We start from the raw sequence: 13,082 nt of genomic DNA on the forward strand, positions 1-13,082 counted from the left end.
AGAGTACCATGGCGGCCCGTGTTGGTGGAGGGGAAGGTGGGAAACAGGAACAAGAATTGAAGAAGGCAGTAAAAGATTTCTATACTGACTTATATAGTGGTAAAGAAGATACAAAAATTAGTGAAATAAAAGAATACTGTCAAGTGCTGGAAGATGGCCTTAAACCCAGAGGATAAAGAAATGTTGGATTATGAGATTACGGAACCTGAACTTTTGGATGCAGTCAAAAGTATGCAGAGAAACAAAACCCCGGGAAGAGATGGTTTTGCCGGTAGAATTTTTTGATTTTGGATGGCCCGTGCTAGGAAAGCATTTCCTCGAAGTATTAAAATTTTGCAGACAGAAGAATTGTATATCACAATCTATGAAAGAAGGTTTGATTACTTTAATTTTTAAGAAGAAAGGGGATCGAAGAGAAATTAAAAATTGGCGTCCAATTACCTTATTGAATAGTGACTACAAGATCTATGCCAAGATATTTGCAAATCGGATGAGACAAGTAATAGGGAAGATGGTTGGAGAATGGCAAACATGTGCGGTCCCAGGACGCAGGATGTCTGATGGTCTAATTTTGTTGAGAGATTTAATATCCCATTTACAATCGAATAATGAAGCTCTGACAGTGGCTGGAATTGATCTGGAGAAGGCCTATGATAAGGTTTCTCATAAATTTTTGTTTTCTTGCTTGCTGAGTCTTGGGATCCCGAGTGCAGTGGTGAACACTCTAAGGAGCCTATACACTGGGATTACAAGTCAGATATTGGTGAATGGAAGATTGTCACCAACGGTTGATATTTTGTCTGGGGTTAGACAAGATGCCCCTTGTCCCTATTTTGTTTATTTGCGTTGTTGAGCCTTTGTTGAGATATGTCCAGACAGACAAAGTGATGAAAGGTTTTTTTCTACCAGGAGGAGATGGTACTAAAATAAAATCATTATGTTACATGGACGATATGGGATTCCTGTGTGGGAATCAGTCTGACATGAATAGAGTGGATTTTGTTACTGAGGTTATTTTCAAATGTGTCTGGTCTAAAAGTAAATTGGCAGAAGAGCCAGCTGTGTAACTTAAGTGGGATGGATAATGTGCGATCTGAGAAGATCCCAAAAACGGAATCGATAAACGGTATTGGTGTTCACTTTGAAAAAAAATCTTGTAAATACAGTTAATGCTGAGAAGGCCCTTGAAAAGTACAGAAGAAAATTGAGTTTTGGAAACTGAGAAGATTGACATTAACAGGAAAAGTGTTGATTTCTAAGGCAGTATTGCTTCCTCTGATGCTCTTTTTTTCAGTAGTATTCCCACCAAATAACGCATGGTGTAAAAGATTTGAAATGCACATGTGTAGATTTTTTTGGGGCTCTAAAATGGAGAGGGTGCGGAGAGAAATAATCAAAAAAGAATGTAAAAACGGAGGATACAATGTCCCTGACTTGAGAATATTTCTGGATATGCATTATTGGTTAAACTGTTTCAAAATATTTAGGAGTGGAAATAGAACCGCAAAAATGATGAAATACTTGGCTGGCTGGGAAATGGCAAAGTGGGGCTGGTGCAAAATCGATTTGACCAAACCAAAGGCTTTTATTGTACCTATTTTTTATTTAAAATTGAAAAGTTTTTTTGAGAAGAATAGGTTAAACCAGATGGATGATGGATCTACAGATAAAGTTAAGCTTCTGAGATGGTTGAGAAAGGATGAGACGGTTTGCAATATCTTTAATTTTCCTTCTAAAGTAGCACAAGGAGTTTGGAGCAAAATGAGTTGGGGAGGCGTGTCTAATAGACAAAAAGAAATTGCTTGGCAAACTTTCCACGAATGTTTGATGACTAAATATTTCCTAAAAACACGAGATTTAAGTAGAGAAGAGACGTGCCCGAGGGATGGATGTGCTTCAATGGAGTCAGTATATCATGTTTTTTGGGACTGCAAGTTTGTAACCAAATTAAGAAGGAAGCTTGATCCCTTTTTCAAAAGAAGTTCTGGAGTAGGATTAAATTCCTTAGAAATATGGATGTTTGGGTGAAATAAAAGGATGTAAGAGAACTCAAAGAAGAGGTATGGGTGTTTTCCTGTATAATGAAAGAAGTGATTTGGGACGCAAGATGTTTATATGTGAGGAAAAATGTACGTTTATCCGCAGATGATTGTGTGAATTTATGTTTGGCAAAACTGCATGTTGTGTATCTATGGGATGTGAAGTTAATGGGGGCGGAGGAGGCTTCTGATTTTTGGAGAAGGAGTAGATGGAAGGTGTAGGTGGTGGAAGGTTTACAAGAGTAGGATAGAATAGTTGATAATTGTATGGAAATAGGAGTGTTAGATGCATATATGTTATTTTATGTGTGTTTAAAGATTTTTACAAAAGAACTATAATGATGACGGAGTTAAAGCCGGAGGTGTTTTCTAAAGTTTTCATTGGAGAACTAGTGAGATACAAAGTTTGGCGGAGATACTCAGTCTGAAAAGTTCGAAAAAAAAAAAAAAAAAAAAAAAAAATCTGTTTTTACTACACTTGGTCATAGACGGCTCGTGGGCGGGAGAGCCAATTAGGCTCATCAACGTGTACGCCCCCCCAGATAAGAGTGCGCGGCTGGAACTTTTCCAGACCCTGAGGACACAACTCGTCACCACCAGAGCAGTAGTGATCGGCGGTGATTTCAACTGTCCGATAGAGGAGGATGGGCGCAGCTCCAGCATATACGCAAAACTTGATGCTACTTCTAGGCTGCTCAGGGAGATGATCTCGGAGGCTTCCCTGCAGGACGCCGTGGGATCCATAGGGAAAGGTACCGTGAATTATTCATGGTGCCGTCCCGATGGATCGGTGCGTTCCAGGATTGACTTCGTGCTCACTTCAAGAGCAGTCAAGCATCGTGAGTTCTCCATGATCCCCTGCTGTTTCTCTGACCACAGGGCTATTCACTTTCGGGGTGAACTTGGCGAGGGCTTTGCCCGCGGACCAGGTTCCTGGAAACTGAATAGCACCCTGCTGGAAAATGAGGAATTGATGGGGGAACTCCGGGAGGCCTATGCCTCCTGGACGGAGGAAAAGAGATTCTTCGGAAAGGTAAGTGATTGGTGGGAGTTTGTGAAAGTTAAGCTGCGTAGCTTCTTTCAGGCAAGGGGACGTCAGCAAGTGTGTGCAAGGAAGAAGGAACTCAGGAGACTGCAACGTCAGTTGCAGTCCCTGCAGGACCTTCACCACTGCGGCTGGGACGTTAGGCAGGACCTGGAGGACACCGCGAAGACCCTGAAAGGGTACTTTGAGGAAGAATCTAGGCACATTGTCTTCCGTGCCAAGGTGGAGAATCTTGAGAAAGGTGAGAAGTGTAACTCTTTCTTTTTCAGGAAACTCCATTCAGGACACACTCCCTTGTCTGAACTGCGTGACGAGACTGGAACGCTCCAGAAGGGAAAGGAGGCTGTAATGCAAGTGGTCGCAGACTACTACACCAACCTCTACTCCCCGAAGGAAACGAACACGGAGGCAGCAGACAGGTTCCTGTCAGGTATCACTAACCAAATTGATCCTGCAGGTTCATCGGCCGTCAACGCCCCTCTGGTGTTGGAGGAGCTGCACTCTGCCGCTAAATCCTTTAGGCGGGGCAGGACCCCGGGTTCCGATGGTCTCCCAGTTGAGCTCTATGTAGCCCTGTGGGACCTCGTGGGCCCGGACCTGCTCGAGCTGTACGAGGAGATGGTGGTGGAGGGTAGAATGCCTCCATCACTGAGAGAGGGGATGATCACGATTCTGTATAAACGTAAAGGGGAGAGATCGGACCTGAAAAACTGGCGTCCGATCTCTCTTTTGAACGTGGACTACAAAATCCTCGCCAAGGTTTTGGCCAACAGGCTGAAATCTGTCATCGGACAGATCATCCACCCGGATCAAACTTGTGGCATTCCTGGTCGCAGGATTGCGGACAGCCTTGCGCTTGTCCGGGACACGGTCCAGTACATTCATGGCCGCCGTGTGCACGCGGCCCTGGTCAGTCTTGACCAGGAGAAGGCCTTTGACCGTGTCTCCCATGAGTTTATGTGCAGAACCCTGCGCAGGTTTGGTCTTGGGGAACTGTTTTGTTCGTATGTGAATGTGATGTACAAGGACATTTGTAGTTTGGTGTTGGTAAATGGCTGGAAAACTGACCCCTTTTCAATTTTCTCTGGGGTCAGACAAGGCTGCCCTCTCTCACCTCTGCTTTTTGTTTGCTGTATAGAGCTATTCGCCCGAAGCATCAGACAGAACCCAGAGATCAGAGGGATCACCGCACCAGGACCAGAAAGACGGGAGGTCAAGTGCTCGCTCTACATGGATGACGTGACGGTGTTCTGTGCCGACCGGCGCTCCATCGACACACTCGTCCGGACGTGTGAGGACTTCGGCCAAGCTTCAGGGGCAAAGGTCAACTGCGGGAAGTCGGAAGTCATGCTCTTCGGAAAGTGGTTCCTGCCTTCTTCTGCGCCCATCCCGTTCAACATCAAAGCGGACTTCATCAAAATTCTCGGAGTCTGGTTTGGAGCGGAAGGCGCAGCCCTGAAGTCCTGGGAGGAAAGACTGGCGAAAATGAGACAGAAGTTTGGACTTTGGAGCCTCAGAGAACTCACCATCGAAGGGAAAACACTGGTACTCCGCAGCGAGATTCTCCCTGTGTTGCAGTACCTCGCCCAGGCTTGGCCCCCCCGGGTTAACACTTGCAAAGCCATCACCAGGGCGGTGTTTCACTTCATCTGGAGCTCCAAAATGGACAGAGTGAAGCGGGCGGTTATGTTCAAGGAACCCCTCAAAGGCGGTAAGGGAGTGCCCGACATCGCAACACTACTGAGGGTGTTCTTTGCTTGTAACTGTATCCGCAGGACATTGGTTGACAGAACAGTGGACTCTGGCGGTAACTCCATGTCCCGTTTTTTTCCTCCTACCTCTTTGGAGGTCTCTCGGATGGGACAAATGGGACAGCTCCGTCCCCTACAACTGGGACACTCCATGGTATTACTTGGACACTTTCAAGTTCATCAAGGAGCTGGGGCTGCATGGAGTTAAACCCGACTTGTGGAAGCCAAAAACTATCCACAAGTTGATTAGAGCATCGGACATCATTGAGACTATTCCAGGCCTCCCTTCAGCCACTTGCAAAGTGGTCTGGAGGAATGTTTCTTCAAAGAGACTCACCAACAGGCACAAAGATCTGGCATGGATGGCAATCCAAGGGGGTTTGCCACTGAGGACATTCATGCATGCCAGAAACCTGTGCAGATACAGGCACTGCCCTTTTTGTATCATCCAGGAGGAAACTGCTTTTCATGTTTTCTGGGAGTGCCCCTTTGCACAGAGCCTGTTGAGGGCCTTGGAACCTGAACTTAAAGACTTTGTACCACAGACTGCTATTACACACTTTGGTGTGTTAAACGGACTCTTCTGTGGGACTCACTCACAGGAGGACATTGACAGTGCCTGGCGGGTGCTGTGCTGCTTCAAGGACGCCGTATGGTGTGCCAGAAAACGCCTCATCCACCAGAGGGAGAGGATGTCCATCGCGGATTGTCGCAGACTGACGTTCAGTCTACTAAGAGACTATCACCTGATGGACTTTACGGAGGAAGAGGACGTCTAAAGATCTCCCCTCCCCCCCCCCTCTCCCAACTGTGTGTATCCATTGGTAGTTCAATAAAGCTTCGGGCCTGTGAACTCTTTCCTCCCCCCCCACCCCACCTCCCCCTCCCCCCCATCACACCCGTTGCCCAGTTGAACGCTATTTTCTTTTGACAGTTTAATGACTTAAAATTTGACATGATTTTTGGAAGTACTGATTTCAGGGTAATGCGGCGTCATGCATGTTGCATCATACCGCAGAATGAGTGAATGAATGTAAATTATCTGTACGATTGGAACTGAATGTACCCTGTTGAAGTATTTGTTTTTTTGTATATTTTCTTTGAAAAATAAAGTATACATTTTCAATCAAAAATCTGTTCTTATCAGTTTAATATCTGATACGTCCCCTATCTGGGGACCATATATTAAATGGATTTTTAGAACAGGGAGATGGAAGAAGAGCTTGCTCTGTCCACTCCACGCATCGACCTGGTATTGCAGTACCTCCAGGACCGGTGCACCCCTCTCTTACGCAGTGTCAAAAAATAGATTTAACTGGAACATCATCCAACTTGTTTGTCTTGTGTGTTCTTGTTGCTTGCTGCTGACAATGTTTCTTGCTTAAACTCGGTTCCGTGCTCCAATAAACTGGCATTTAACCCTTGTGTCTTTGTCTTCATTGCTTCTTGTCACTTTCTTGCCAAATGCCACTACTTTATCAAGTTACCTGTACAGCAACACCTAGATTTAGTCAGGGCATCCAATTTTCGACAAGTCAGCTAGTGTTCTACTCCTCGCTCTCTCTGTCCTAAGGCCCAAAATGAAGCCTTCGATAAGCAGTGACTACTCTGCTGACAAACAAGGGGGCTGAATTTGCTCCATTGCTGTGTGCCTTGCTGCATGCAGCAGCTAGCTAGAAAAGTCAGCTGTGGCAAGGGTTTTTTTATTTTTATCCCGAGGATCCCTTAGTCTTTGACTCCCTCTAGTGGCCCTCGATTTTCTTCCACGTTATGTTAACTAAGTCCACGTTATGCTAACTAGGAGGCCGGCCCATGCAAATGATTTTCCTTGTTGAACGTGAACGAGGAGCAACGAGAAGCACCTGAACGTGTGCAATTCTTATTTTGGGATGACTGAGGGTCATGACTGGGCTCCAGCAGTGTTGGGCAGGTGTCAGAAAAGGGTGGATTGTCCAGTAGACAGGGGGTCAGGCCTGTAGACCAGCGACACCCGTCTGGCTGAAGATTCACACCTCCGGACAGCCTAGACTGGGGGGAAGGGCGCTTGCCGGGTACAGGCAAACGGGCAACTCTCAGCGAGCCCTCCGGTGGGGCCAGAAAGCCGCTCGCTCGGAACAGAGAATAATTGGGTTATCGCTTCTCGGCCTTTTGGCTACGATCAAGTGTAGTTCTGCTGCATTTGTGAGTAGTCAGAAGGTGCCCGGGGTACCCGACGGTCGGCCTTGGGGGGATCGTTCCTCTTCGGAGGGGCCCCCCCTTGCTGCTATTGGCCTTAGGCTTAGTCCCCGGGCAACGGGAAGCGATCGCCTTATCCAAGGCGTAGTCGGACGGTTGGCGGAGCCAGGGGGTTCCCCTTGTGGGGCCCCCTAAGTGGGCGAGCGAATCTTCAGGCTCTTTTCAGAATGGCGATCCGAGGAATGCGGGATTCGCTTCGTTTCCTGGTAAAGCCAGGATTCGAGAAAGACGTGACCTTGAGGACCGTGGTGGTTGATCTCCTGACGGGTGCATTGGGCCTAGCGGTAAGAGAGATATTTTGTTTGCAAGATTTCCCGAACCAGGGTCTTTATGATGTGACCTTCTCTTCCACTGAGGTTGCCTGGAACACCTATGAGAGCTTCAAGTCGGTGGAGGAAAGTGACGTCGGGAGGAAGTTTGGAGTACAGCCTTTGTTTATGGAGGAAGAAAAGGTAATAACTGTCCATCTGTATAACCCGTTCGCGGATGTCAATCTGGTAAGAGCTTTCCTAGGCAACTATTGTGATAATCTGACAGGAGGAGACATGGTCTTTAATAATTTTAAGATCTGGTCCGGAAAGTACAGGTTCTTTGGAACTTTCAAGTCTGACCCTAGTTGTTTGGGGGGGGTTAAGAGACCCCCTGCAGTCTTTTCAATTGGAGGAGAAAGAGGTTTCCTGTTTTACCCCGGCCAGCCCAGGTATTGCAGGAAATGTATGATGTATGGGCATGTCAGCAGTGAATGTGACCAGGAATTGAAGTGCCGGTTTTGTGGAAAAGGAGGCCATGAGGCGCGGAATTGTAAAGCAGGAAGAGTATGTGACATTTGTAAGCAGTCTGGACATATGGCGAAGCAATGTGGGGTATATGAGACAGCCAGGAGAGAGTCGCAGTCTACTATGCTGCCGAAGGAGCAGAGAGTACCTAGGCAGAGGCCGCAAGGCGGTGCAAAGGGGGGTGCAGGGGGGGGGCGCTGCTGGTACGGGCCCTTCGAGTCACCCGCCGGAACACCCGGCCAATGAAGCTACACCCGATGGGCAGGCAGGTGATGCAGCGGGAGCAGGTGGTACGGCCTCGGCGTCTGCTGAGGGCGGTGCCAGCTCTAGTGCCGCTGATGCCATGCCAGGTGGAGAGGGTACCGGTGGAGATTTGGATCCTTCTGGTGGAACAGGTGGAGAGGAGGTGGATGGCTCTGGAGGTGATGTTGCCCCTCCTGGAAAAGAAGAGGTGAATCAGGAAGGTTCTGCGTCCGGCGTAGTGAAGCGTCGCATGTCAGCATCAACATTGTTCGGTAGCGTATCGGACAGCGACTCGGAGGATGGAGGTGTTATTGACAGTGACGGTAGCATCGAGTGTGGTCAGAGGATGGAGGAGTCGCTTGATGCTCCTGAGTTGCCGGACACTTCTGCCAGTAAGAGGGCCAGGGCGGATTTGCCTCGGACTGGTGGGGTGGAGGGTGCAGGAGTGGTGTCTGGAAATGGGGATTCTGAGGAGTCCGCCAGCTCTCCGGTTCCCCGGAGGAGATTGAAGTCTGAAGCAAATGAGGCAGGGATGGATTTTTAAGATCATGACTATGGCTATGTCTTTCATTTTCTTTATGATGGCTCTGGTAGTAGGGTCTGTTAATGTGAGGAGCATTTCTGCAAAAGTTAGGAGGGTGGCGGTGTTTGAGGAAATCAAAAATTATAATGTGGATGTCTTGTGTTTACAAGAATGTGGGATAATGAGTGATCCTTCAGCCGATTGGTCATGGGGCCCTTCCGTGTGGGCGCATGCATGTGAATCTCGAAGTGAGGGGGTTGGATTGGTGGTTAAAAACCCAAATATAAAAATTGTGGCGCATGAGGTGTTGGTCCCCGGAAGGCTACAGGTGGTGACTCTCGATTTTTGGGCCAGCAAGTGAGAGTGATAAATTGCTATGCTCCAGCTGTGAAAAAGGAGAGAGTGAGTTTTTTTAAAACTTTGAAGGTATACTTACCAGGGAGGGTTCCCACAGTCCTGGTGGGCGACTTTAACTGTGTGAGAAGGAATGAAGACCGTCAGGGGACTGGTGGTGATGGTGGGATGGACGTTACATCCAGGCTCCTAAATGACATGGTTAATGACTTTCACATGCATGACGTGGCGGTGGAGGTGGAGGGGAGGAATACGTCCTTTACTTACCTTTCTGACAGAGGGACGGTGAGGTCTCGTATTGATTTTATTTTCTTGTCCCAGTTTTTGAAGGGTGAATCCTATAACGTATCCCCTGTCCTTTTTTCCGACCATTCCTTGATTTTTTGTTCGTTTAAGTTGGAGGTGGAAGTGGAGGTGGGGAGAGGTACATGGAAATTGAATGGCCTGCTTTTGGAGGATGAGGAGACTTCTGGGCGTTTTGCCTCTTACTTCCAGACCCTGGAAAAAAGAAAAGAGGGTTTTGAGGACCTGTTGGTGTGGTGGGACTGGCTTAAAAATCAAGTAGCTTCCTTTTATAAGAAGGTGGGGGCGGAAAAAGCAAGAGAAAGAAGGGAGGCAGGGAGGAGGTTGTTGGAGAGAATACATTTCCTGTATCAGTGTAAGAGGTTGGGAATGGAGGTGGAAGAAGAATTGAAGGAAGCGCAGGAGGAGAGGAGGAAGATGATCAAGGAAAAAGGAAAAGGAATCGTTTTTCGAGCAAAAGTCCAGACAATGGAGGAAGACGAGAAGTGCTCGCGCTTTTTCTTCAAGAAAGCCTTTAGCCCAAAGAAGGTAATGAAGACAATGATGGATGGACCAGAGGAAGTAAGAGGGAAAAGAATGAGAGACGTGATAAGGAGCTTTTACGCTGATTTATATGGAGAAGAAGACATTGCTGCAATAGAGGAAGTAGAGGAGTATTGTGATGTGCTGCCAGGGGTGTTGAGGGAGGAGGAAGGCGCCTTCCTGGCAGAAGAGGTAGGAGAGGAAGAGGTCTTGAAGACTTTGAAGAAGATGGCCAAGAACAAAACTCCAGGAGGGGATGGAATTCCAGTGGAGTTTTATATAAAATTTTGGGCAATCCTCAAAGTGCATTTCTTAGAAGTGATGAGGTGTTGTATGGCGGAGAAGAGACTGTCGGCCTCGATGAAAGAGGGGGTCATCGTGTTGCTTTATAAAAAGGGGGATGAGAGGGAGGTCAAGAACTGGCGCCCAATCACACTCCTTAATGTGGACTACAAGTCTTTTGCTAAAATTTTAGCCGATAGGATGAAGGAGGTGGTTGGCGGGATTATAGGAAGTTGGCAGACGTGTGCTGTCCCGGGGAGGAGGATTGCTAGCAATCTGGTGCTCCTTAGAGATCTGGCCTTCTATGCACAGAACAATAATTTGCCGCTGGCTGTCGCAGGAATTGACCTTGAGAAAGCTTATGACAGAGTATCCCATCAATTCATGTTCCAGGTATTGAAAAAGTTTGGTTTTCCTGCAGATTTTGTGGGGATGATAAAATGCCTGTATACTTCAGTGAGAAGCAAGATTCTGGTCAATGGGTTTTTGGCGGAACCTTTTGAAGTGAAATCTGGGGTAAGACAGGGATGCCCTCTGTCCCCCCTACTCTTTATCTGTGTGATGGAACCCCTATTGCAGCACGTACAGCAAGATAAAGCCTTTGAAGGATTTTTTGTCCCGGGTGGAGGGGGGGAAAAATTGAAATCGTTGTGCTATATGGATGACGCTGTTTTTCTGTGCAAGTCCCAAAGGGATCTGGCAAGGGTGGAATTGCAATTACAGTTGTTTGGGAGTATGGCTGGGATGCGGGTTAATTGGGAGAAGAGTGCTTTTTGCATGCTCAGTGGATTGCAGGACTTTGCAGCAAGCAAGATAAGGAAAGTAGGCACCATCAATGTGCTTGGGATTCATTTCGAGAGGAACCTGCAAAACCAGATCAATGCAGAGAACTGTCAAAAGAAATTATCCAAAAAGGTGGAGTTATGGAAGTTGCGGCGGCTTACACTGACAGGAAAAACCCTGATTGCAAAAGCAGTTTGTCTCCCTTTGCTGCTTTATTTTGGACTGATTTTTTCTTTCAACAAAAGATGGATGCAGAAATTTACCAGGTTATTGTTTATTTTTTTCTGGGGATCCAAAATGGAGAGACTATCCAGAGTGACAATAATGAAGGAGGAGAGGTTTGGAGGACAGAATTTCCCAAATGTGGAAATGTTTTTGGGGATGCACTCCTGGTTGCTGCATTTTAAAGTTTTTTCAGGTGGAGGAAGGGCGATGTACTTTATGAGATATTTGATGGGATGGTCGGTGGTGGGATGGGGTTGGGGGGTCCGGGACTTGACGCGACCTGTGGCCCTGGTGTCCCCTCCCTACTACGTTAAACTCAAGAAGTGGTATGACGAGCATGGCCTAAGAGATCTGGGGGAGGGTGCAATGAATAAAGCCCTTTTGAGTAGGTGGTTAAGGAAGGAGGAGGTGGTGACAAATATTGCCGACCTTAGGACAAGACAAGCAGAAATGTGTTGGGAAAACCTAAAGACGGAAGGGGTGACTAACAAACAAAAAGAAGTGGTTTGGATGTCCTTTCATGAATGTCTGCTAACAATGGTGTTCCTGAAAGCCAGAGATCTGGTTAGAAATGAAAGATGTGTAAGGGAAGGATGTGGAAGCATGGAAACTGTAAGGCACGTCTTTTTCGAATGTGTTTTTGTGAAAAATGTATGGGGTAGGTTGGTGGGGTTTGTGAAAAATGTTTTGGAAGTGAAGGACATTACACCAGAGTTATGTTTATATGGTTTGGTTGGTGGTGCATCTGATGTGAGGAGGAGAGGGTGGATTCTGTCTGCAATTGTGAAAGAAGTGATCTGGGAGGCGAGATGTGGATACAGGAAAGGAAGTTTTGTGGTGTCTGAAGAAGAATGTGAGAATTGGGTGCTAAGCAAGTTGTACTGTGTTTTGCTGTATGACCGGAAAAAGTTGGGAGTGGAGGAGGCGAATGTTTTTTTGGAATTTTGGGAGGTGGAGGTTGTGATGAGGTGATGGGAGGGGGTGGGAAATGTTTTTATTGTTTGTGTTTAATGTTGTTCTTTTAAGCTGCTACGGTTTTATAAAGATACTTACCCGAATGATGATATGAATGCTGCCTGATCTTTTGAAAGTTTTCTTGAAGAAGTCTTGAGTATGCGATTCATGCTGAAGGGAAAAAAAAAAAAAAAAAAAAAAAAATCTGTTCTTATCAGTTTAATATCTGATACGTCCCCTATCTGGGGACCATATATTAAATGGATTTTTAGAACAGGGAGATGGAAGAAGAGCTTGCTCTGTCCACTCCACGCATCGACCTGGTATTGCAGTACCTCCAGGACCGGTGCACCCCTCTCTTACGCAGTGTCAAAAAATAGATTTAACTGGAACATCATCCAACTTGTTTGTCTTGTGTGTTCTTGTTGCTTGCTGCTGACAATGTTTCTTGCTTAAACTCGGTTCCGTGCTCCAATAAACTGGCATTTAACCCTTGTGTCTTTGTCTTCATTGCTTCTTGTCACTTTCTTGCCAAATGCCACTACTTTATCAAGTTACCTGTACAGCAACACCTAGATTTAGTCAGGGCATCCAATTTTCGACAAGTCAGCTAGTGTTCTACTCCTCGCTCTCTCTGTCCTAAGGCCCAAAATGAAGCCTTCGATAAGCAGTGACTACTCTGCTGACAAACAAGGGGGCTGAATTTGCTCCATTGCTGTGTGCCTTGCTGCATGCAGCAGCTAGCTAGAAAAGTCAGCTGTGGCAAGGGTTTTTTTTATTTTTATCCCGAGGATCCCTTAGTCTTTGACTCCCTCTAGTGGCCCTCGATTTTCTTCCACGTTATGTTAACTAAGTCCACGTTATGCTAACTAGGAGGCCGGCCCATGCAAATGATTTTCCTTGTTGAACGTGAACGAGGAGCAACGAGAAGCACCTGAACGTGTGCAATTCTTATTTTGGGATGACTGAGGGTCATGACTGGGCTCCAGCAGTGTTGGGCAGGTGTCAGAAAAGGGTGGATTGTCCAGTAGACAGGGGGTCAGGCCT

The 13,082-nt window shown here is 46.8% G+C and overlaps 1 non-coding gene and 1 pseudogene across 1 annotated transcript; both read left to right on the forward strand.

The window, feature by feature from the left end:
• Window positions 1-5,929: 5,929 nt before the first annotated feature.
• On the forward strand, window positions 5,930-6,121 carry LOC120922147. The gene has a single exon (XR_005745091.1). It is a non-coding gene; the product is annotated as a U2 spliceosomal RNA (small nuclear RNA).
• Window positions 6,122-12,160: 6,039 nt separating this feature from the next.
• On the forward strand, window positions 12,161-12,392 carry LOC120922141 (annotated as a pseudogene).
• The last annotated feature ends 690 nt before the right edge of the window (window positions 12,393-13,082 follow it).

The sequence above is a fragment of the Rana temporaria genome, unplaced genomic scaffold (assembly GCF_905171775.1).
Source record: "Rana temporaria unplaced genomic scaffold, aRanTem1.1, whole genome shotgun sequence".
Classification (NCBI taxonomy): Eukaryota; Metazoa; Chordata; class Amphibia; order Anura; family Ranidae; genus Rana; species Rana temporaria.